The following is a 24,504-nucleotide window of genomic DNA, read 5'->3' as shown; positions in this document are numbered from 1 at the left end:
GGGGAAATAAACGAGATTTTTTTTTTTATTCATCAGTATAATGTTTGACACACAAACAATATTAAATAAATACTTACAAGGCTATGTTTATTTTTTTCAGTTACAAGGCAATTTTTTTTTCTGTTGGTAAGCCTAACATTTGTCATCTTAACACCATAACAGTTGCATGAACTGTTTTCTGGAGGCAAGACCCTACATGACCTATACATCTCTGCGATATCTATGAGTTATCTCCTGCTGGCCTCCAAGGCACACCACATCTTGTTCTAATATAGGGCACTACCTCTGTAGAGTCTTTGCACTGGCTGTAACCTTTCTTCTGGAAGATTCATAAAGTCTTTCTTCTTTTTCTTCAGTTCTTCAGTTTTCTTCTTTCTTTCTTTTCTTCAGTCATCCCCTCAATAATATCTACCCAACATTGCATATTCAAAATTACAATGTGCTCCATGTCCAGCACTCCCAATCCCTTATCCTACTTTTTTTTCCTACTTTTCTTTTTTAAAAGATTTTATTTATATATTTGGCAGAGAGAGAGAGAGTATAAGCCAAGGGAGCAGTAGGCAGAGGAGGGGAGAAGCAGGCTCCCCACTGAGCTGAGAGCCCAATGTGAGGCTCCATCCCAAAACCTTGGGATCAAGACCTGAGCCAAAAGGCAGATGTTTAAGAGACTGAGCCACCCAGGCGCACCCTTACTTATTTTTTTTCCAAGTCGCTTTCTAACATAAGAATGATTTGTTTATAATGTTAATTATCTACTTTCTATCTCCCCTCTTTAAAATGTAAATTCCATAAGTAGTGAAATAATTATCTTTGTTCATGGTAAATTCAAGAACCTGGAAAATTACTAGGCTCTTGGTAAGCACCTAACATTTTTTTTTAAGATTTTATTTTATTTATTGATGAGAGACAGAAAGAGAGACAGAGGGAGAAGCAGGCTCCCTGCCAGGAGCCTGATAGCGGAACTCATCCAGGACCCCAGGGATCATGATCTGAGCCAAAGGCAGACACTCAACCACTGAACTACCCCGGTGACCCTCAATACATTTTTTAAAATTTAATTAAATATATGAATTATTCTTAACTTTCTAAAAAAGAAACATAAGTATTATTAATTCTAATGCACACATGGAATTAGAACACAAGAATTACTTGGTCAGATGTTCATACTTAGTAGGTGGCTGAGCTAAAAGTTAAATCTCAATATGTGTGAACCCTTAATCTTTGCTTTTTCTACTATACCGCCCTTCCATCTAGTAAGGGAGCATAAGACAGGGTCCTTTATTGCCCAAAAAGAAGTCACTCAAACAATAGATCTTATATTTTGAAATAAAAAACTCCATAATATTTTCCGTAATCTCCACCCCCTTCAATTGTTTACACTGTGATAATATTAGTAGTGAATAAGTTAAAGAAATTGTAATGGGACATGGAAAGAATAGATCAATTTGGGGGAAGAAAGGAAAGATGGGAGATGATGGAAATATGTTTATAAAAGAAGAACAAATTAAGGAAAAACCAGAATGTATATGAAAGGAAGTATTCCCCCCAAACTGCATATGTTCTAATCTTTGTAAGATTTGGGATAGTTTCCACTCATGTGCTGTCCAAGTATTATTTTTACTTATTATGTCTAAGCTATTATCAATCTTCCATTTTGTCATGTACCAGAAAATGTAAAGATATAATTAAATAGAATTTGTTTGCTCCTTTCCCCATAAAATTTGGAGAGGAAATTGTATTGGCTTATGAATGATAACTGATATAAATTATATCAGGTGTAAATTGTTTACCAATATTAAAAAGTATTGTGTATTGGTGATTTTCATTATTAATAAATAAAATCAATGTAGTCACAAAATCTTGTCATTTCATACCACTTTATTTATATGTAGGTTTGCTTTCCATCAGCCCATGAACAAAGACTATTTTTCATTGTAACTACAAGCAAACATTTGTCAGAAAATAGACCAGTGTTTCAGTACTGGCTCTGTCATGTTCTCAATGTGTGACCTCAAGATGATGTTCTCTGTTTCCTAAAGTTCTGTTTCCTCAATTGCAAAATGAGGTTAATTTGTGAATCTGCCTCAAAGAGATACTGTGAAAATCAAAAGGAGATAATATTTCTAAAGTTGTTGGTAAGCACTCGATAAATATTAGTTTTCATTTTCTTATATTGTGATACTTGATACATCTTCATATATTCTCTTTTTTCCTTCTCTCATAAGTATCACAGTATGAGCTTAGATCTTTGCAAATATAAATTTAACATCACTGTTGACTGTGGTGGTCCTGTCAATATTGGGTATTTTTCCCAGATAGTCATAAAATACTTGACTGAGTTAAAGAACGTTAATATGGACTTTACAAAAAGAAGCAGGAAAAATAATTAGTGGACAAATACTTGCTAGGGAAATTTTTTTAAAGAGAGATATCTCATTTTTATGACTCTCATGAGTCATCCTAAATGGATTACATCCAGGCCAACATTAATTTGTATGATTCCTCTGCTGAAAAGGGAATATAGCAGATGGACTATTATTATTCATATCCTTTACAAACAATACCTGATAAACGCCATCGGCATTACAAGTTCTCTGGGAGTACGTAAGTTTATATAGTGTAAACTCAAGTAAACCACTAGGGTTTCTAAGTATCCAAAGTATTACTGAGAATTGGCCCCTATTCCTCACTGATATGGTAAAAGAATAAAAGAGATGAATGACATTGGGATATTAGCTATCCCCATTCTAACTTTGGATTAAAAAAAGCTCATCATTGAATAATTTCATTTTTACTTATCATTTTTTTAAAAATTTTATATCAAGTCTACTACTTTAGTTCATGTTGATTTCCATTTATTTCTCCATTTAATTTTTTACAACTAATACCTTTTTGTTTCAAATAAATTTAGTTCTCTATAAATACAAAGAAAAGTTCCTCAAGTTATTCTGATATATATAATCAATTACTATATTAATATATACTGATTTTTGTTCAAGTGAGTTGGTTTCCATTGTTCTCACTATTGTCTTATAGTAGTATTCTGAGAGACATATAAGGTAAAAATTCAAATCTTCTTTAGAGACACAGCTACAAAGAGAGGATTCTACTCATTTTAGAGTGGCAGAAGGAAAGCACCAACCAGTCAGCAGGTTCACCAATGAGTACTATGTGTAAATACCAAGCAGTGGAAGGATGTTAGCAGATATAAAAGGTAATGACGAGGCACTTGGGTGGCTCAGTCAGTTGAGCATCCAACTCTTGATTTGGGATCATGTCATGATCTCAAGGTTGAAAGACTTGAGCCCCAAGTTGGGCTCCACACTCAGCAGGGAGTCTGCTTCAGATTCTCTCCCTTTCTCTCTGCCCCCCAACTCCTGTCCCCAACATGCTCTCTGTCTCTAAAGTAAATAAAAGAATCCTTAACAAAAAGTAATGACCATATATTTGAGGTATGAAGGGTTGGTTATGATAAATTAATTATAAAGGATATTTATGAAAAGTTAGTTATCAATAGGTAAGATTTAAGAAGCTTAATTGGAAGCATAAAGTTAGGGTATGGAGAGTTAGTTTTTCATATAACAGCTATCTTGAAAAAATAAAACAATTATCATTCTCATTCTCTCTTCAGAACTTAAGATTTCACCACTAGGTTAGCCTATGAAAGAATGAAGTGTGCTTTCTTTCCACTTAATATTTAAATAAGCTGATATTATGTGCAACAGAATCAAGTCTCCATTCTTTTCAAGTCTTTGATTTCAGGGAAATCAGTAGGAAGTGCTATGTACTCATTCTTATTTATTATGTATTTAACAACGAAATTTAAGTTTCATAAAAAAATAATCATTGTAGGGTTGCCTGCAGGGGCTCAGTTGGTTAAGCATCATCATGATCTGGGATCCCAGGATCAATCCCCATGTGGTTCTGCGTTCAGCTGGGAGTCTATTTGTCCCTCTTCCTCTCCTTGTGTGCCTCACCTCATTCCTCATTCCTGCCCTCTCTCTCTCTCAAATAAATAAATAAAATCTTTTAAAAAATTCAATCATAAATAACATTATATGTAGAACCCTGTCACTTTTTGACTATATAAAAATTCATTATTGAATAAATCTTGAGGTAAAATTATTAACAATAACATAAGCCACACATTATTGGCTGTTATATGTTAGGTTCCCTTGTTTTAGCTCAGTCATTATCATTTTTTTTAATTCTTGAGTGATACTAAAAATATGTTTGAAACCAAATATGTTGTAAGATCTATAGGGACTATATGCATCTTGTTTTCTGAACATTCCATAGAATTGGTTGCTAATAAATGTTATTTTGAAATTAGAAGTGTAGCAGTTAAATGAATGTTGACTATTTTAATATTAGGAGAAATGGTTAAAAATAATTTAGAAAAGACTCTACAAATTACCTGTAATCAAGCCAAGAATAGAACCTAGGCCTTTGGATTCATAGCTCTGTAATCAGGTATCTCCATCTAATTTTTCTTATATGTCCCATCACTTGTGCTATTCAGGAGAGAGAGAGTTATTCTGAGTTTTAATTCAGCTTTGTTGCCAAATCAGCTATTTCTTCAGTGTTCTTCTTTAGTTATGTCTATATCTTTTAAGTCATTTTTATCCCTCATATGTATTTTCTAATCATTGAATCCATGGATGAAGCAATACGTTAACAACTGATGTAGACATTGCATTTAAATATTTAATTAAAAAATCAGCAAATATTTTGTGAAAATACTAAATGTGCTAAATTATTTTTTTTTAAAAGGATAATTAGGCTCTGCCTTGATGAAGAGTAGTTTTATACCATTTACCTTTTTTGAGAGATTAGTGAAGGTATCCCAATCCATAGATGCCAGGCAAGGCTTACAGTCACTACTGCTCTGCAGAGGAGCTAGTGAGCCACCCAGCTGGTCATTTCACAATGATTAGTCAGTCTCACGCCATTGCTTTTTAACATGGTTGCTTCTGTTCCAACAGCATCACGGTGAAGGCTATTCTCAATATGCAGCCTTAAAAATAGGTTTGTGGGTTGAGGAGTGGGAGGAAGGTTCACACTGCTATTACAATACAACCTGAATCTGTGCTCCAAGGACATGAGGTTGTTCTAAACCCGTGGTGGAAAAACTTGTGTGTTTTCCACAACAGATGGGGAGTAGGAGGGGAAAATTTTTTTTCCTTGTGTGCTCCCTATAACTAATATTGTTTAGATATGTATAACAAACAAGTGTTTGAGAGTGGAGTGGCATTGCACCACCCACATGAATGATTGAGGGTGAGGATCAATGCCAACTCTGTTTTCTCTGCTGCTTATTTTAGTTGAGTGAGGGAACTGTTGTCTTCACCCCTACCTACAGGGTAATAAGCTTCAGGTGAGTTCTCTGCTTATAGAGATGAAATTCAATGTGAACAGAGAGTACAAACAAGGTTAAGGAGCTTCTAACTCCAGAGCTTGCTGTAACCCCTCTAAAAGTAAAATAACAATCTGTATCCAAACACCAGAAAGTAGGGAATGTGTTGTAAAGAGGTTACTAGTATTCATCATATGTCTCGATGTTAGTAGTAATATTAGGGATGCAAGCTCTCTCTCTGCTTCCTAGTTCACTGCACTGTATAATTAGAGCCTCTCATTGTTAGAGGGATAACGCAGGATTCAAATAAACAACTCGGGATTTTGACATTTGTGGGAAATAGTACTGAAAAATCATTACAAGAAAATGAATATTAAATACCTATAAGTGCAATATGATCAACTAAGTCACCTACTGAAGAAAATGAATAATCGCATTTGTAAAAGCAAATTACAAGGAGGGGGGGTGGCGAACAGCCAGTTAAAACACAGATAAATCACTTTTTATCCCATTGTTGTGGCACTCAGCTTTGGGACCTGATCATTTCAGAAATTGGAGTCTCCTGAGAAGATTTGCTTGCCAAGAGAGGGTTAGCATGTTAAAGCAGACAGTGTTTTGGATTACTCTACATATCTCTACTATAAATAGGATACTTTCAAAATGCTGTTTTGAGCTATTCAAGTGAGCTAGTGGCAGACTTCACAATAATGACGGCCTGACATATGGCTAGGGGTAAGCCTCGTCGTTTCAGATGGACAAGTCTTGATGAATTCAAACTATAACCTGCAATCTTTAATTTAAGCTAGCTACCTGGCTGATAAAGGTAATGATTTATCATTCGGCTTACTCATTTGCTGCTAATCAACAGGATTCACGTATTTGAAATCCCTAGCATTCAGGAACCTGTAAGAGGATTCATGCACGTGTTCTACTTTATGCTACTGATTTGCAAAACAATGAGGCTGGTAATGATGTGAAAGATTTAACTGGCTCTCCTTGTGTCTCCTCTATCTAAACTGATTGTTATTTGTAAAGAGAAATCTTCGGAAGCCGGTGGTTCCCACAGGATGCTGAACAGCCAGGCACTGGGTTGAGGATGACATCCTGTGTCAGGGATCAGAAATCAGCCAGTTAATAGCTTTGCACTTAAAATTGTCTAAAATTTTTTCTCGTTAAAGGCCAATTTTCTAACATATAAAGTCATTTTCACATCCTTGATATATTGTAGACGGAAAGATTCTTTGAAAATAGCACTACTTCAAATGATTTCTTTCTAAAGCACAATAACTTGCTAAGTATTTTATGCATCAAATCATTTTATAATTTAGATTTATGTAATCCAGACCCAAGAAACAAAACAATTCTTGCGAGTATTTATATTAAAGATTCAGGTTTTGCTGTTATTTTACAAATGGTATGCCGTAACACAATTTTGCTTTAGTAAAAGAGGGTGAACCAATTTTTTCTTCCATTGTCAAAAGGCTGAATTTGTGCTGTTCCCACCGAACACACGTTATTTTAGTTACTCCAAGAAAATGTTGATTGTAGTCACTATTTTCATTTTTCCTAGGTACATATAAGAACATTTAAATTAAATCTTAAATATTAAGATGAAAAAGTATCATATGCTGATGTGGTCACATAAGTTTTGAGAATTTAAATTATTATATCTAAATAAAAATAAATACATTTCTGGCAAAATAAAAAAAATCAGGAGGATTTAAAATAAGCCAAGGAAACAGCAAAATGTTACATTATAACAATGCCCCCACACACACATATACACACACACAGAAACATTTTCTTCCTATCAGAAATATTTATCTAAAAGTTGTTTCAGTGATTGTGTACTTTGAAAAAGGAAAGAAGAAGGGAAGGAGAAGAGGAGGAAGGGAAGTAGAAGGGATGGAGGTGGTGCGGTATGGGGGTGGTGGGGGAGAAAAAGAAATATAAGTGGAAAATAATGACACTTTCCTTATTCCAGGATTCAAAGTAATATCTTTTGGCCTTCTAGCCAGAGATGGGTCTTTAAACATTGTCTTTTAAAAAGCATGGCTAAGTCACTCCAATCATTAGTTCTTTATCAAGACCCTGAACCACTGAGGAAAAAACGAAAAAAAAAAAAATTACATCTGCCACTTTCTCCTTCTTCTTCTCATTTCTTCTTCCTCCTCCTCCTACACAGTTTCTGTGTTCTTGTTTCAGTTTCACAATCTGTCCATTGTTGGCAGTTCTCCTTACCTACAGGGGGCATGATACATTGGCCTCTGTGACACTGAGTCATACCCTGCTCTGTTCCTACGATTGCTAGTAAATACCATCACTCTGGAGGCAAGCAAGAGCGCAAAACCAGGAACTACAGCAGGTGCCGCATCTGTCGGAAGGGAACAGTTAAGAACTGTCCATGACTCAGTGACAGTTCTATTGATCTTTTTTTATTATTATTATTATTTTGGTGAGGATATGATGCAAAATAAACGGCTCAGCAGTGGGGACCTTATGGCAATGAGATTTACACATTGCCATTATTTTTAGCTTGTTTTGTGAAATGTGATGCTACAATTACTAATAATGTTACAGAATTCATTTATAGTCTGTTAGCTAAGAGCCCATAGCTGCCACCTGATTAAATGTGGAAGCCAGGCCTTGCAATTATTTTCCAATTTAGTTTGTAGTGCATTTTTCAAATGACTTGAGCAATTTTTTTTCGAATATGCTTATATTCACTCCAACAAAACATGTTCTAGTCTCTACTGCCATTAGCCCCTTTAAGCCAGGTAAATGTCTTTGTTTATGCCAAGTAAATGCCTAAAACAAGTGACAATTTTTTTTTTACTTTGGGGATAATCAGAGTATTACATTATATTGACTCTTAACCTAAAAAATAAATTTACAAGGTCACACTTTGTCTGCTTTTACTGAAAGCAGTCCCTATCTCTTGTATAATTAATAGGAAATTCAGTAGACAAATCTTGTTTCCTTTCTCTCAAGGATTTTTGTTTGTTTGCTCTTTTGACTGCTTGCCTGCCGTAAAGGAAATAACTGAGGCGATCAAAGCCCCCATCATACTGTCCCCAACAATATCTCTCCCTGACCAAGAAGACAATTATTAGCAAATTAACAAAGCCAATACATTTCATTAATAAGAAAAAACATTCCTCAAAAGAAATCACATCTCTTAAAAAGTAAGCTATTTTTATAATTTTGATAAACTCCATAACCTCCTTTGCTGAGTTCTCTCAAATTTTCTGAGCCTTATCTTTGCCTCTTCTGTGGTTCTATCTCCTGAGTTAGTAGGTGACCAACTAGAAAATCATCAATGTATACTTCACCAAGATTACTGTTTTCCTTTTCCCATTGCATTAGTGAACATTTTCCTGTTATCTTAGAGAGATACAGGCATCTGGAAAGAGAAAACAGTGTGTATTCTTGGAAATACTTCCATTTTACATTTGTCTCCCAAAAAAGGTATTTTAAAAAGTTGTTTCAAATTTCTATTATGGTGAATTTATAGTCACACTGTCCACAAATATTCATTAAATTACTGCAAGATGCATGGTGCATTATCATATTACAAGGGATAAAATGATTCCAACTTATTCGCCCTTAAAAACTATTCAACGTGGGACACCTGGGTGGCTCAGCAGTTGAGCGTCTGCCTTTGGCTCAGGGTGTGATGCTGGAGTCCTGGGATCGAGTCCTACATCAGGCTTCCTGCATGGAGCCTGCTTCTCCCTCTGCCTGTGTCTCTGCCTCTGTGTGTGTGTGTCTCATGAATAAATAAATAAAATCTTTAAAAAAATCTATTCAGTACAATCAGGGAAATATCATATAAACATAAAACCTAGAGAAAGAGCTCTTATGTCTAGAGCCCTTCCCCTGAGTTGGGCACATTAATCTAGGTGGTCTGCATATGTCATCTATAAAACACTCTTGTGAATTCATTCATTCACACGTAATGGCCCCATTTTAAGGATGAAGAGTCTGGGGTTCAGATAGCACAATTTAGTTCCTTCAGACCAGAGCTAAGAAGGGAGGAGATGGAGAATCAAATCGATGTGGTATTGATATGGGCATCAGGATTTTCTCATGGTCACAGTGCCTTAGAATTTTTGAGGTCATGCGTGGCCTGGAAGATCAAGGATGACTTTAATAGTACCTTAACAGTCCCAGTGAATAGGTCATCATAGCCAAGGCAAAAGAGTAGCATTGCCAAATGGAGAAAGACCAATTTGTTAGCTTGCTTGCTTTTTTTTTTTTTTTTTTTTTTTAAGAGAGAATGTGTGAGCAGTGATAGGAGCAGAAGGAGGTGGAGAGAAGGAAACCCAAGCAGGCTACATGCTGACTGTGGAGTCTGATAAGGGACTTGATCTTATGATGCTGAGGTCATGACCTGAGCTGAAATCAAAAGTCAGATGTTTAACCAACTGAGCCACTTAGGTATCCCAAGAAATCTGTATTTAAGGATGAGGTCTTCTTAACTGGAGTTAATAGGTAAATTTAGATGGATAGATAGATACATACACATAGATGTGAGAACCTTAAAAATGTAGATTCAAAGCAAGGAAACCATGGAATACCATAAAAGGTCATATTGCATATTATAAAAAGATTCAGGAAAAACCCAAAAGCAGAAATATATATTTTTAATATATGGATTATATAATAAAATCTTTCCATAACTTCTTTTTTCTTCAATAAGTATAGTCTGGGCAATTTTTCCACATCAGAAATTATTTGCACACTTTATGGATATATTTTTTTAACCTATAAGCCTGTTTTAACTATTTGGTTTGTTCCATTCTCTCTTTCTTTTATCATTAAAACCAATACTAAAATGAATATCAATAGTCATATACTCTCCTTTTTAAGCAAGTAAGCTCTATGTCCAACATGGGACTTGAACTCATGACCCTGAAATCAAGAGTTGTATGCTCTACCGCCTGAACCAGCCAGGCACCCCTATAGTCATACACTTTTATGTATCTTCAGCTATCTCAAGGTAAATTTTTAAATTTGGATGGCCAGATAAATACTAAATATTCAAATTCAGGGTTTTAATATGTTTTATCAAGTTATTGGGTAGAAAGTTTCCTACTAATTTGTATTCCTACTTTGCCAGATTGATCTTCCTCAAAAATCACTTTCAATACATCACTTACATAATTTTTTAAAAATGTTCCCCTCCTTTTCTAACCTCAGTTGCTAAAGATGCCCTCCATACTCTCAGCTCCACATGTTGAATGTTAATATAGAACCCTGCTCTTCCTATTTTTCAGATTTCTTTCATTAAAGGGCCAGATTTGATTTTTCATGAAATCCAAACAGCAGCAACCTTTCCTGAACTATTCCTGTATGTATATATGTATGTATGTATGTATATATTTATTCATTCATTTATTGACTTGCTGACTCATCCACTCATTCATTTATTCAGCAACATCTGGAGACCGAGCATGGACTGGAATTACATATCCTCATTGTATATAACATTTAAATTACTCTCTGATTGTTTTCATTGAAAAGATTATGTGAAGTTTATCCAAAGAAATTTTTAAGGACACAAGTTTCAATGTCTTTCATAACTTTTTTTCATTTTATCTCTCACACCTTATCTATGTGCATGTCTGACAATATTGAATTTGCATTACAAAAATATTCATGTGTTTGAGATTTTTTAATTTAATATTTTAATTCAATGCTTGATTTCCACTCATATTATAATTCATCTTTTACTATTTATTAAATCTTTACTTTCCAGTTTTAAACTCTTGATATTGAAGAGAATGAAATAGATGTGAATAAAATGTGAAAAGATACAAAGAAATGAATAGGCATGAATGGATGTATTAAGTCTCTTTTTTTTCTCTTTCAAACTGAAAATATAGGTGGACATGAGGGTAGGAGTAACACTATAAATAACCCAGTAATCTTGGAGATAGCATGAGTCAAAATATTAAAAATTGTATATTTTCAGAGACAGAATGATCTAGGATTAAGTAGGAAATAACATATATATTTCTCTAGAGTGTTTTGCCTGACTTATATGCTAAAAAAGAGTGATTCAGTTATCATATATTTTAGAAAAGTAACATTTGCATTCTAGCTGACTCTGAGTTTTGCATTTCCAAGAGCTATGTGGGAGGGTTGTCCCCCTCTCCCCCAACACTGCCCCAATTGAGGATACAACCTGCTAGAGATGGGAAGAGGAATTAAAAGACTAGGAGCCTAGGCCAGAATGTTAGAGAAGGTAAGAATCTCAAAAATAACAAAAATGTAAAGACATTCCGTTGGTGAAAATTATTCTACAAGGCTTCTGTTTAATGATTTCTGGGGACCACACATCTTCACACAATGTCAAACAGTCAAAGAGGTGTTTTCACATCTGCGAGGGAGAAACTAACTCTCTCCCTGAATCCCTACAACACTGCTTGTCCAGTTTAGAACCACGGTCTTCCCAGCCTCCTCTACTATTAGGCCCAACGCCAGCCTGAAGAGGGCTTTTGATGGTGGTATTGCACCTGACTCAAAGGTCCTTTAGTAGCTGCCTTGCCCCTTTGGAGCTGCATCAAGGTTCAGATTCAGTTTGGAAGTGAAACAGTCACTACAGTACATCAGTAAATATAGTACATCAGTAAATAAAGAACATTTTTATGCCAGTCATGAATTCACATGACAATCTATAGACGTCCATCCTAGGGTCTCTAAGAACACCACCTGATGAGGACTTCCAGTCCACGATTTGCACAGCACAGCCAACTACTCACTTGTAAGGATATGGGTAATTCCTGATAAGTGTCCAATTGTCATCTTGAAATAGGGGACATTTGGAGCTGTACAGGCTTCTATAGTAAATGATTAATGTGTATTTTTCTGATCCTGACAGATTCCAAAAGAAGAGCAGATTGCTACCCATAAAACTAAGCAACGTCAACGTGGAATTACTGGAAGAATCCGAAAGTCTTTGCAGAAATGCTGTGCTTACTCCAATGTTTCTCAAAAACCAGCTATTTTAAAGGGACCAGGGTCAATATAAATGAAATAAATGGAGGCTAAGATAAAATATGTCAGAAAATTTGCCGAAAGGTTATTTTAAGGTGGCATGTTAAAAACAATAATGGGCCATTAGGCTGTCTTGTTAAAGGCATTAAAGTCACAGGCACAATGTATGAGTCACATGGGCAAGATTTTCCATTTTATATATAAAAACTTTAATATTGAATTTCTGGTAAAAGTAAAATGTTATCATTTCTGTGTTATTATTATAAATATTTAAATTAAATTGTAGGCTGAAGAGTAAGCAAACTATTAATGCCTCTAGAAACGTGCTATCAAAATGCCACATATTATAATTAACATTACAATACAGACTTTAATGTAATTTTTCTTTATAATTAAGTATGCATTTAAAAAAATCTTTTGGCTGATCATTTTACATGCAGGCACATTGCTTTTTTACAAGCAAGCATCCTGTTGTCAAAGGCGTTAGTGATTAATTTACTTTAATAACAAAATTTGAGCATCTTAAATGACTAAGATAAGGCACTAGATAATTTAATGATATATAAGAAATGGTTACCTCACCTTTTAATGTGGAATTGAAGACAGATGCTTGATATATGAGGTATACGCCCTATGAGCACGGCTTCATCTATTTTGTGCAATGCTAAATCTCCAGAAAATCATAACAAAATCTACCGTATAGAAGAAACTCAAGCACTGTTTGTTAAAAGAGGAATTATTAATAAATTCTTATTGTTTGAAAAATTACTTGAATGATAAATTCTTACAACCCTTTTCTGACTCTTATGCACGATTTTGGAGGCTATATTTTAAATTACTAATTAACTTGTTTAACTTAACTTTGCAATAATCAACATTGAAGAAATCTGACTCCTATTAACTCTTTATGGGCAGTTGATAATAAAGAAAAATGTACTTCTAAGGGACATAGAGTATTTTGTGGTGAACTTGTTGCCAAGAAAAATTACCTTTGCAATTTTGAAAGTATTTATTCACTTTGTTTATCTGTTTACTTATTTTGAGTTTTAGGTGATTAGTGGTATAGCATCAACAATAAAAAAGACTACATGTAGATAAAGATACAGATACGGCTAACTTCCATTTAGGTACAATTCTCATGACATCTGGTTAAACCACCTGCTTCTTCCTGATGGAAACTCAGGCTCTTTAAATGGTTTGGATTATTTTAGTTTAAATATCTTAGATATACCATATGGAATTTTTTTTTTTGCTTACAATATTTATACCGTCACACAATGACTATGTAATTACTTTCTGAATGTCTTGCATTGTCATATTTTTAAATCTCTAAAGCTAATCGAAAAAAATCTATATTTTCCATCCAGCAGCGCTCAGGAGTTCAGAAGGAGCTGACTGGTAAGTCCTGTGCTGGGGTACTGCAGGGCCCCAGAGGGCAAGCTGTCCTGTGCTACTTTGGAGCTCCATAACACAAAGTCATGTCTTGAATGAGATGAGGGGAAGGGTGCGTTTGGAGAGTAAAAGGAACGAAACAGAGTATGGCATAAGACTCCGGATGCTAGAGCTTATAGATGCTTTCATTGCAGGAAACTCATATAAATGATGATGGTACATAGACTAGAAGTGGAAGGCAGAAAAAGAACCGGATCACAAGTACGGATGTGATCTGTACTCAGAACATCACGGGTGAGATTACTGAAAACAACTGTTGGGAGTTTTGTGATTTAATCCCATTGACTGGATCACTGAACAGGACATTTTTCACTTCCAGCTTTCGTGTTTTTGGCTGACCTCGGAAATCTCATGGTTTTGCTTTGTGACACATGCTTTGTGGAAAAGCTGTTATTTCTGCTGCTCTGCATTGCCCTGTCTCTACTGAACTGCTGGGCTTCTGCAGAATTTAGAGCTTCAGTGCAGCAAGCAAACACAGGGAAATAATGCAATGCTATATAGCTGGAGCACTGGTGATGACAATCCATTCCGGTGTTAGTGGCTGGGAGGGAGAGGGACTGCCACCCAGTGTTTTCACAGTACCTATTTCAGAGAACATCTAAACCGACAAAGGCGAGTGAAAGTGGGATGGGGAAGAAACAAGGAAAAAAAAATAGATTCCATTTCCTTGAGGGGGTAAAAATAATTCAAAAGTATCTGAAAAAGCTTAGGTATGGTAATTCCCTATTCCAAACATACATAAGTCACAGGCAACCTTATTCTTTGGTTTCTAGGCACTTTTTTGAGTTTAGCACAATAGGGAGAAGAAAACTGGAGGTTAGTGAATCCAGTGGGGCAAGAGGTGAAGAGGACTAAATTTCATTCAAGACAACAAGGAAAGTACAAAGAATGCAGTTTCTCTTTCATGTGCTTTGATCGTCTTTCCTGTTTTACCCTTAATGAATACTTTCTCAAAACTAAAAATAAAACACTGCATTCTATTAAGTTGTGCTCTTCCTCCTAGGGAATTCTGAATGGCTAAGTGTGTTTCTCATCTATGGATGCGACTATATATTTTCATATGTATAGCTGATGCACATGTGCATGCTCATGTGTATTTTCTTTTACTGAGAGTCAGGCAATGGTCAAGAGAAAGAGGAAAAAGGAGTCCATACTGAAGACCAAATGCAAATGTTAGTTTCCTCAAATCACGTTTACAATTCTGGCAACTGGCACTGACCAAACTCAGTTTGGTGTGTATCAGAAGATTTGCAGTTGTAGCATCAGAGCACACACGTGCTGTGAGAAGCCAGGAGTAAGGCAGGTAGACGTTCCCAATCGTCCACCTGGTGCTACAGAGGAAGATCTTCTGCAGCCCCACATAGCAGCTCCTGGCAGGCAATGGGCTGAGAAAGAGACTTATTGACAAGAGAGAAACATTTCTTGTCAATAATTAAGGTGCACCATGTGTGCAAACTCGGGGTGAAATTTGGTTTTTCATTCCAGATAACATGCCCACAAGGTTTCATATTATTCTAATTGGAGAATAATGAAATAAGAGATGTTATCCCAGATGTCTTTGATTTGATTTTACCAGTTTGCTTATGCCTTACACAAAGGCCACACATGTATGCCCTCATAGTGCGTGAGCACACATTACTCAGAGCTGTATTATCAATCCTTGATGCTAGTCACAGCTTGCTTACTTCCGAGTGGGACCTTTGCCATTGTAGAAAGACGCTAATATATACATGGTCAGCAACTGTACTCATTACAAATAAGCCTCTCTCCAACTAAATGATTTAAATAATCATATTAATAAATACATGATACCCGTACGTACAAGTCACCTTTTCTCCCCCACTGATGGCTTTGATTACTTTGACAGACTAAGATACGCTAATGATACAAATTAGGAGTAAGAAGAATTAAAAGGGTGTTTAACTCTGATGCCAGGCTGTCAATTTCCTATAGTGCTACCAACTTACAGATAGATGATTAAAATTGTTTCGTTTAGGAATTTTGAATATTTTAAAAATTGAATGGGTTTCTGGGGGAGGAAAAAAGAAAGAAAAATCTATGCTTAGCTAATTAGACATCCTATTTGATTTAACAATAGAACAGGATTATTCTTTGAGCATTAAGCTCATCCTGCATTACTATAAGAGCCTACATTTTCTATTACACAATGTATTTGCAAATTTTGCTCAGTGTGTTTGGTTCATTCCTTATATTTGATATAATTTGTATGTTTTCTTTAGTTACAAATGTATACAAAGAGATGGTCATTTATTCCTTAATTTGTCTCTAAAGTAATCACTTCCAAAACATGAAGATAGATACTTTTGGTAAGCCCCAGGTACATGAAATACGGCTTCTTTCTCCGTGGGGCTAAAAATCTAGCAGAAAAAAAAAAATGGCACATGTACACAAATAACTATCTATTATAGAATCTTATGACTGACATAGTAGTATACACACAGCTCTTAGATTGCAAGGAAGTACAGTATGGAACTTGGATTTTTCAGTCAGACAGTATAGTTTTAAGCCTTAGTTTTGTCACTATGTAACTATATAACCACCTTGAGAAGTTTACTTAATTTATTTGAGTCCCTATTGTTATCATTTGTATGATAAAATAAATAATAATACCTATCTGCCAGACATGTACAAACATTAATTGAGCCAACACATGTGAACTGTTTAGAACAGAGACTGGTACATAGTAATTGCTTATATTGTCAAATGAGCCAGTTCTGAGGGTCACTGGAATGATACACTACTCTCATATTCTATATGTTATAAAAAATGTTCAGAATAATAAAAACACTGAGAAAAAAGGAAAAAAAATCAGAAGTTGCCTAAATAAGTTAGCACTCATCAGTGAGTTTAGCTGAATGAGGATAGAATAACACAAAGAGCCCCATGTTGGAAGTCAGAACTTTCATATTCAATCCCATCTGGGAGTTCCATGACCCTGGACAAGTTACTTTGTGTTTCTGAACTTTACTTCTATCATGTGTAGATAGAAAATGGAGGACTTAATCATCTTCAATTTCTTTTAAGTGTAAAATTCTGAATCATTTCACTTACTTTTCTTATTTATCTGAGTTTTAGAGAAAAGAGTTTGCTCCATTAAAAGGATTATTAAAGTAGATGCAGAGGACTTGAAGACGGAAACAGCTGATGACATTTGCAGCCCAAACGCAATTTTTGTTTTTGTGTGATTTTTTTTTTATTAGCTATAAGGTTAGTTCACTTAGCAACTTAAAAAAAAAATAGTTGAGATATTCTGAACCACCATATTTCCCTAGAAAATGTAATAGAAATAAAACTAATATTTTGTTCTTTAGCTGGACAAGTTACAGATCTGTATTTTTTAAGAAAAATAATTATACTCTCGTTAAATTATAATAATTATTTAATAAGCCTTCAAGTAACACAAAATAAAGCATACTTTTATTCATTTCAGTTTACCAGGCACATTTACATACATGATTTTATTATTTCTCACAACTACACAGAAAGATCAGTGTGTTTTTAATATCTTTGTTGTAATCCAGATCTATTCTCCACACCTCCTCATCCCCTCTACTTCTCTAGATCAGCCTCCAAAGACCATAAAAATAGACTGCTCTTCCACGTCAAAAGATTGGGGTAAGAGGGCACCTGGGTGGCTCAGTGGATGAGCATCTGTCTTTGGCTCAGGTGATCCTGGGATCCTGGGATCGAGTCCCACATCGGGCTTCCCACAGGGAGCCGGCTTCTCCTTCTGCCTATATCTCTGCCTCTCTCTGTGTCTCTCATAAATAAATGAATAAATCTTAAAAAAGGAAAGATTTGGGCAGAAAAGAAGGAGAGTGGTGTCGGATTCCTTCTTCCCATGTTTCCCTCTTATAAAAGGACTCCAGTTGACTAAGGGTCTGCTTTACAGATTTTCTTTCCTTCCAGGTTCTTCAAGCCTGAGGATGGAGACAACTCTCAGATCCCTACACTATTCCTCACAGTTTCTCTACATCCCATCACTTTACTGTGATTACTATTTTTTAAATAAACTGTGACCAAATTATCCAGATTTGAGTGTGCCATTTCTAGTGTTCTATAAACTGAGAAGCTGTATTTCAGCCTTGTCTAAAGCTATTAGTTGAAAATGTCTATAGAAGACAGGACATCATTCCAACCCACAGCCTTTGTACATGCTTCTGAGTTTCCTTTCTTATCAATTAAGCATACTTTTTTTATAGCCACTATGTGTATTCTGAGAAATACATTGAACATTCTGAGAGGCATAAAGAAATGAAGAAAAAGCACCTGCTTTCATAAATCTGCCAAGTCTGCAAGTATATACATATACGGCAGCAATATTTATATTAGAAAAGAACCCAAAGTACCCCATTAGAAGTGTAAAGATGTTCTCGAGTAGAAATCTGGGGTCTGTCACCTATTAGATGAGTAACTTTGAATAAATGACTTAATGCTTTGAAATTTAGACTTTTCTTCATGGCAAAAAAATTATATGTTATATGAGGTTTGTGTTTTAAAAGAATTTCTAAGTACTCTGTGTGCATGTGTGTGTATACACATTAATTATATTGTGAGTTTTTAAGGTTGGAAGATGCTGTCACCATGAGAATATGCAATGATCAAAAATTTTTAGAAAAGCAAGTCTAATACACATTAAACAACAACTAATACTGTCAGATTCTGTGTGATAAATAGCTACAAATGTCAGGTGTGAGCATTAACATTTCAGTGGATGAAAAGTGATTAAAAACAGTTTTCTAAAATAGAGGTGAATTTAAGATCAGTCTTACAGAGTGGGAATAAAATTTAATTAAGTCTTCAGAGCTAAAATGTATTTTACAGAATTCCTAAATTCTACCTTTCCAGAAACTGAAAAATTGGGTAATTTATTTCAGCTACCTGGGTCTACTAAGTCAGAATGAAAAATATTCTGTTTCGATATCAAAGGCATCCTTTAAGTTCTTTGTGTTGCTACTGGCAAAGCCCTCATTAGATAGAATTTTAAATGACTTCTGATGAGGACAGTCTCTAGGGAGTTTCTGATTTAGGACAAATAAGTCCAAATATTCTTCTCAGGCATACTTATCCAATTGAAACAGATTTATTGATGCCATTAAGGACCATCTTACACTTTAAAACAGATCATAATGATAGTATCCCTCAGGATATATATAAATAAGCCACTTTGAGACCTGGTGATGATGGTGATGAAGGTGATGATGATGTTGAAATAAAAGAGGGTAATAATAATAAAAATATTTAATATTAAGTGAGTGCTTACTTTCAGCAGAAAGCATGATGACTGTCTTAATATGTGACCTTATATCTAATCATCTCCGTGACACATACTAGAACAATATAACGTATACTGTAAATTATAATTCTTAAAGTGAGGAAACAGGCAAAAGAATTATATTTAAGTTATAGAGCTAATAAAAACTGGTGTCAAATTTCAAATCCAGAATTGTTTTCTCAAGGATAACCCACAGACATTGCAGACATTGTAGTTATTTTATTTTCCTATGGTAAATTCTATTCCTCTAGTCTTATATAGCAATGAACTTCATGATTCCCCCAAACCAATCATCAAATATCATTTTTTCTAGCCAAAGGGATATAGTTAACCCTTTATGCAACACTGTTTAAATATTAACTAAGCATCTACCAAAAGCCAGATTCTATTTTAGGCACTGAAGTCTTGATAGTGAAAGAAGCAAAAAAATCCCTGCCCTTGGGAAGTTCACATATAGTAAGAGATTGACCTATAAACCAAAAGAAATATAGGTATAACAATAATATAGTTGTTAGGATCAGAAACTTTGAAATTAAAAGATAAACAGGAAATATTGAAAAAAATAATAATAAAAATATAGCAGTATCGGGCAGCCCGGATGGCTCAGAGGTTTAGCACTGCCTTCAGCCCAGGGTGTGATCCTGGAGACCCAGGATCGAGTCCCACATTTTGCTCCCTGAATGGAGCCTGCTTCTCCCTCTGCCTGTGTCTCTACCTCTCTCTCTCTCTCTCTCTTTCTCTCTCTGAGTCTCATGAATAAATAAATAAAATCTTAAAAAAAAAAAAGAAATATCATATGATCCAGTAATTCTACTCTGGATATTTACCCAAAGAAAATGAAAATACTTAATGAAGAAGAAATGTGCACCCCTATGTTTATTGCAGCATTATTTACAATATTTACAATATCCAAATTATGAAGGCAACCTAAATGTCCATCAATATATGAGTGTATAAGGAAGATTATATTATATATATTATATATCTCTGCACTCATGTGCATGCATGCACAGTGGAATATTACTCAGTCAAAAAGGATGAGATCTTGCCATTTGCAACAACATGGATGGACCTGGAGGTTATTATACTAAGTGGAATAAGTCAGAGTGAGAAAGATAAATACCATATGATTTCATTCATATATGGAATTTAAAGAACAAAACAAATGAAGAAGCAAACAAAAAGCAGAATCAGACCTATAAATATAGAAAACAAACTGATGGTTGCCAGAGGGAAACCGATAGGACATGGATAAATAGGTAAAGGGGAATGGGTGAAACAGAATCTAAGTTATGGGATGAAGAAATAACAGGAATAAAAGGCAAAACATCCACGTTGAAGCAACTGGAGGATATTATGCTGAGTGAAATAAGTCAATCGGAAAAGGACAAACATTATATGGTCTCATTCATTTGGGGAATATAAATAATAGTGAAAGGGAATAGAGGGGAAGGGAGAAGAAATGTGTGGGAAATATCAGAAAGGGAGACAGAACATGAGAGACTCCTAACTCTGGGAAACGAACTAGGGGTGGTGGAAGGGGAGGAGGGTGGGGGGTGGGGGTGACTGGGTGGAGGGCACTGAGGGGGGCACTTGATGGGATGAGCACTGGGTGTTATTCTGTATGTTGGCAAATTGAACACCAATAAAAATAAATTTATTATTAAAAAAATAAAATAAGAGGCAAAACATACAGAATATGGGTCAATGGTATTATAATAGCATTGTGTGCTAACAGATGGTAGCTACGCTTTCGGTAAACATTGCATAATGTATAGAGATATCAAATCGCTTTTTCATGCACCTGAAACTAATGTAACACTATGTGTCAATAATACTCAGAAAAATTTAAGGAAGATACGAATTCAAATTATCCTCCATCACTTTCTATCAATGATCTTGGAAGAGTTATTGAATCTCTCTGAAATCCAGTCCCTTTATCTACAAAATAAATATGATAATATCTAATTCTAAACATATGAAATAATATTTATGAAGAGCTTACCATAGCACTTAGAATAGTGCTTGATACGGAAGCTGTTTTTAAGTGCATCTCGGAAGCTGACATACAAGTACTGAAGTAGGAATGATTACACATGCACACCCCTCCTAGTTGCTCACACTTATTTCTTATATTTCTGGTCTCTCTTAAAGTTATAATTTCTTTCAGGAAAACTTTTAATACTAATTAATTCTATTTCCACAAAAATTTCTTCACCACCCTCATCAACAGACTAATCCTTAACTCATGAGCCTTAAAATTCTCTTAAATTAATTTTGTTTTGTGTTTGGTATTTGCTGATTATCAGCCATGCTCTTTATATTGGCTCAGGAGAGAATCTTTGAATCAACTAGGACAATTAAGCTTTCGGTGGATTCTGAGAAAGAAGCTAGCCTGTGTTGTACTCCTGTCTCTGAGGTGGGTGAACGTGAAGCGTAAATCTGTGGCAGTCATTTTGCAGCTCGGAGAGAAGCCAGGCTGAAGATGTGGCAATGCCCTGAGCAGCTAATGCAAGTCAGTCTTGATTTATGCCCACCCCCTGGATCCTCTAGTTATAAAAGTCAGAACAAACAAGCAAAACTCCCCCCATATCATGTATCATTTAAGCCAGTTTGAATTACTTTCTTTTTAACTGAAACGTAGAGAGCCCTAACACACACAAAAGCTGCTCCTTTATAATAGGGAAGAGAAATCAAGGGGAGAATAATTAAGAGGAGAATATATTTTGCATGCCTTTTATTCAGCCAGGTGGCACAATAAAAGACCAAGTAGAAGCCAATATGCGTATCCAACCCGCACCCTGAGCCAACCTCGGGCTTACACGGCTTTCACCCTGTACAAACCCACAGAAGCTCATGAAATGAGAATGCTAAGTCCTTGATTACAAGGCCACTGTAGTCTCTAAACATTGTTTGCTAATATTTAGACAATCAAATGTTGTAATTTAAAGTCTCAATCTTGAGGTTCTTTACCTTTCACCCCCCCAAAAAAAATGCAACAAAAAATAAGATAGCAAAGAAAGGATCTCAGAAAGTTCTTAGCCACGTCTGATTTATTTACAACGTTGTATTTTTGGTATTATTAAATTCTTTGTTCCTCCTTTCTTCAACAGGAATATATTAATGTTGTTATGGAACTGACATTATATTCCTTATCTCCGAGAAACCTGTTGTGTTTGTGTGTTTGTCTTTGCTGCAGTCTGTTAACCACACTGAAATGGAATTCTGGTGCAGGTTGACTCACATAATTGTAAAAGTTATCATATGATTTTTTTTTTTTTAGTTAAACATGTCAGGGAAGAAATATGCAACAAATAATAAAATGGATGCAAACACTCATCAATCAAGAGCTGCCTGCCACTTCGGTGCTACTAGAAGTGTCCTCAGAGTGACAGCCCAAATGCATGTTGGCAGGCCAATCAAAGCCTTAGAAATAAAACAAAATGTTTCATACTGGCCTCTCAACTCTCTAAGGCTGTGACAGTCTGGTTGCAATTTCATTTTTTTTGTGTTAGTTTGAAATTTCTTTATTAAATCATTTTCATTCTGCCCGTTTTGCTGTCACATACATGCCAATACTGTCGATGGCTATAAAAAGTAGTGTATTCGTAATCTTTGGAGAACAGTGTTCTTTAGACATATTGGTGACTTATTTTAAAGCCCGATGATAATATCGGCATTTTTTATTCTTTCACAAGGAAAGTTATATAATCACAACATTAAAAAGAACTTTAAAACCAAAGGAGACGAGAAAAATAATTTTTTGTTCATTTCACCACTATTCTTTTCCTTATAAGCTGCAGTTCTTTTTTAAAGTGTATAAATATAAAGAAGTATAGTGGAACAGAAATGCTACAATTAACATCTACACTGCTCTTAATTTGCCTTAGTTTTGGCCTAAGAAGCTCAACTGTGCTTGCTGTATTTATTTACAATGGGGTTACTTTCTTTCATTGGTTCAGTCATAGATTGTCATTTTAATAACAAAGGCTTCAGAATGATTTGTAAAGTTTTAGATCTGCCATTGGTCTAGTTTAGGACATATGAAGCATGGCAGTGAAAGGAAGGGATCTTGTTAATGCATAAGGATGAATAGAAATTTCCATTTCGATTTTCATTTCAAGCTGGGAAAGCAGATGTATTCTAAGAGACAGCTCCACTGAACTAAATTCTTCTTTGCACCCAGCATCTCTCTCTTGAGGCAAATATCCTTTTCCTTTTTTCCTAAATAATTCACAAATTGCTTCTGCACAGAGGCCAAAGAGGGTCAGAACAAAATTCAATTACCTCATATCACTATATTCTCCTCTTACAGGGGAATGCTGTGGTATGAGGTTTGCTATCTTAATCATATATGAAGGTTAAATGCCAAACAGATGATTATAAAATTTGAGGGTCAGGGGAAGACCAGCTAATATTCTGCATGTTTTATTTTATTAAAAAAGCTATGCTCATTCTTACTTTTTATTTATCTGTCATATAATTCTTCATTAAATCCTTCTCAAACTACCCTTTTCCAGGGTTTTCCTAATTACCTATGCCAACACAGACCACAAACCATGCCCTGTGTCACGTTGGGTCTCATCAACATGTCACATCGTGTCCTGTCACTTTATAGAGCACAGTGTGACAGATGAGATTCCAGAGCGAGGACTGCATTATCTCTTGGCAAAATGAAACATGAAAAGAAATAGATTTCTCATCTGACTTTTTTTCTTTCTATCTATTTGCACTTATACACACCATATGGAATTTTCCATAAGATTTTTAAAGTTCATTAGAGTTAAATAATACTAACTACATATTCTTCTAACCATTGACTTTTTTTTAATTTTCTTTTCTAAATTTTTTTAAACTCCAAGAGCAGTGGTTCTAATCAGGGTCTAGTCTCCATGATGAGAAATAAGAAATAGGAATTGAATTCTGAAATACTGTGTTTACCACTATTTACTGATTCCTTGTGAGGTTTACATCAGCTCAGCAAGTTAGGTATGGTAATATGCACTATTCCTATTTCAAGATAAAAATAAAGAGGCACAGAGAGACTAAATGATGTATCCCAAGTGATATAATGTGTAAGCAAAGACTAGAAGAGGCTTTTCTGTTTCTCTATGAGGCCAGATAACATGTGCAGGGCATGCTTATTGTGCATGAATGTTGAAAGTGTAGAACCTCATTGTGCGATATGTTAATCTGTGTCATCTTTAAAATTTTTATGTCATAGGCAAAACTCTGGCCCCGCTGGTTTTTGTCCCCTGTGTAACACCTGCGAATTTATCATGTTACATGGCAAAAGAGACGTTACAAATATAATTAAAGTGACAGATCTGGTGACCTCAACATAGTGAGATTATTCTGGATTATCTGGATGGCCCAGTGTAATCCCATGAGCTCTTTA

This window comes from Canis lupus, chromosome 12 (genome assembly GCF_011100685.1).
Source record: "Canis lupus familiaris isolate Mischka breed German Shepherd chromosome 12, alternate assembly UU_Cfam_GSD_1.0, whole genome shotgun sequence".
NCBI classification, from domain to species: domain Eukaryota; kingdom Metazoa; phylum Chordata; class Mammalia; order Carnivora; family Canidae; genus Canis; species Canis lupus.
Note: the sequence above shows the minus strand (reverse complement) of the source record.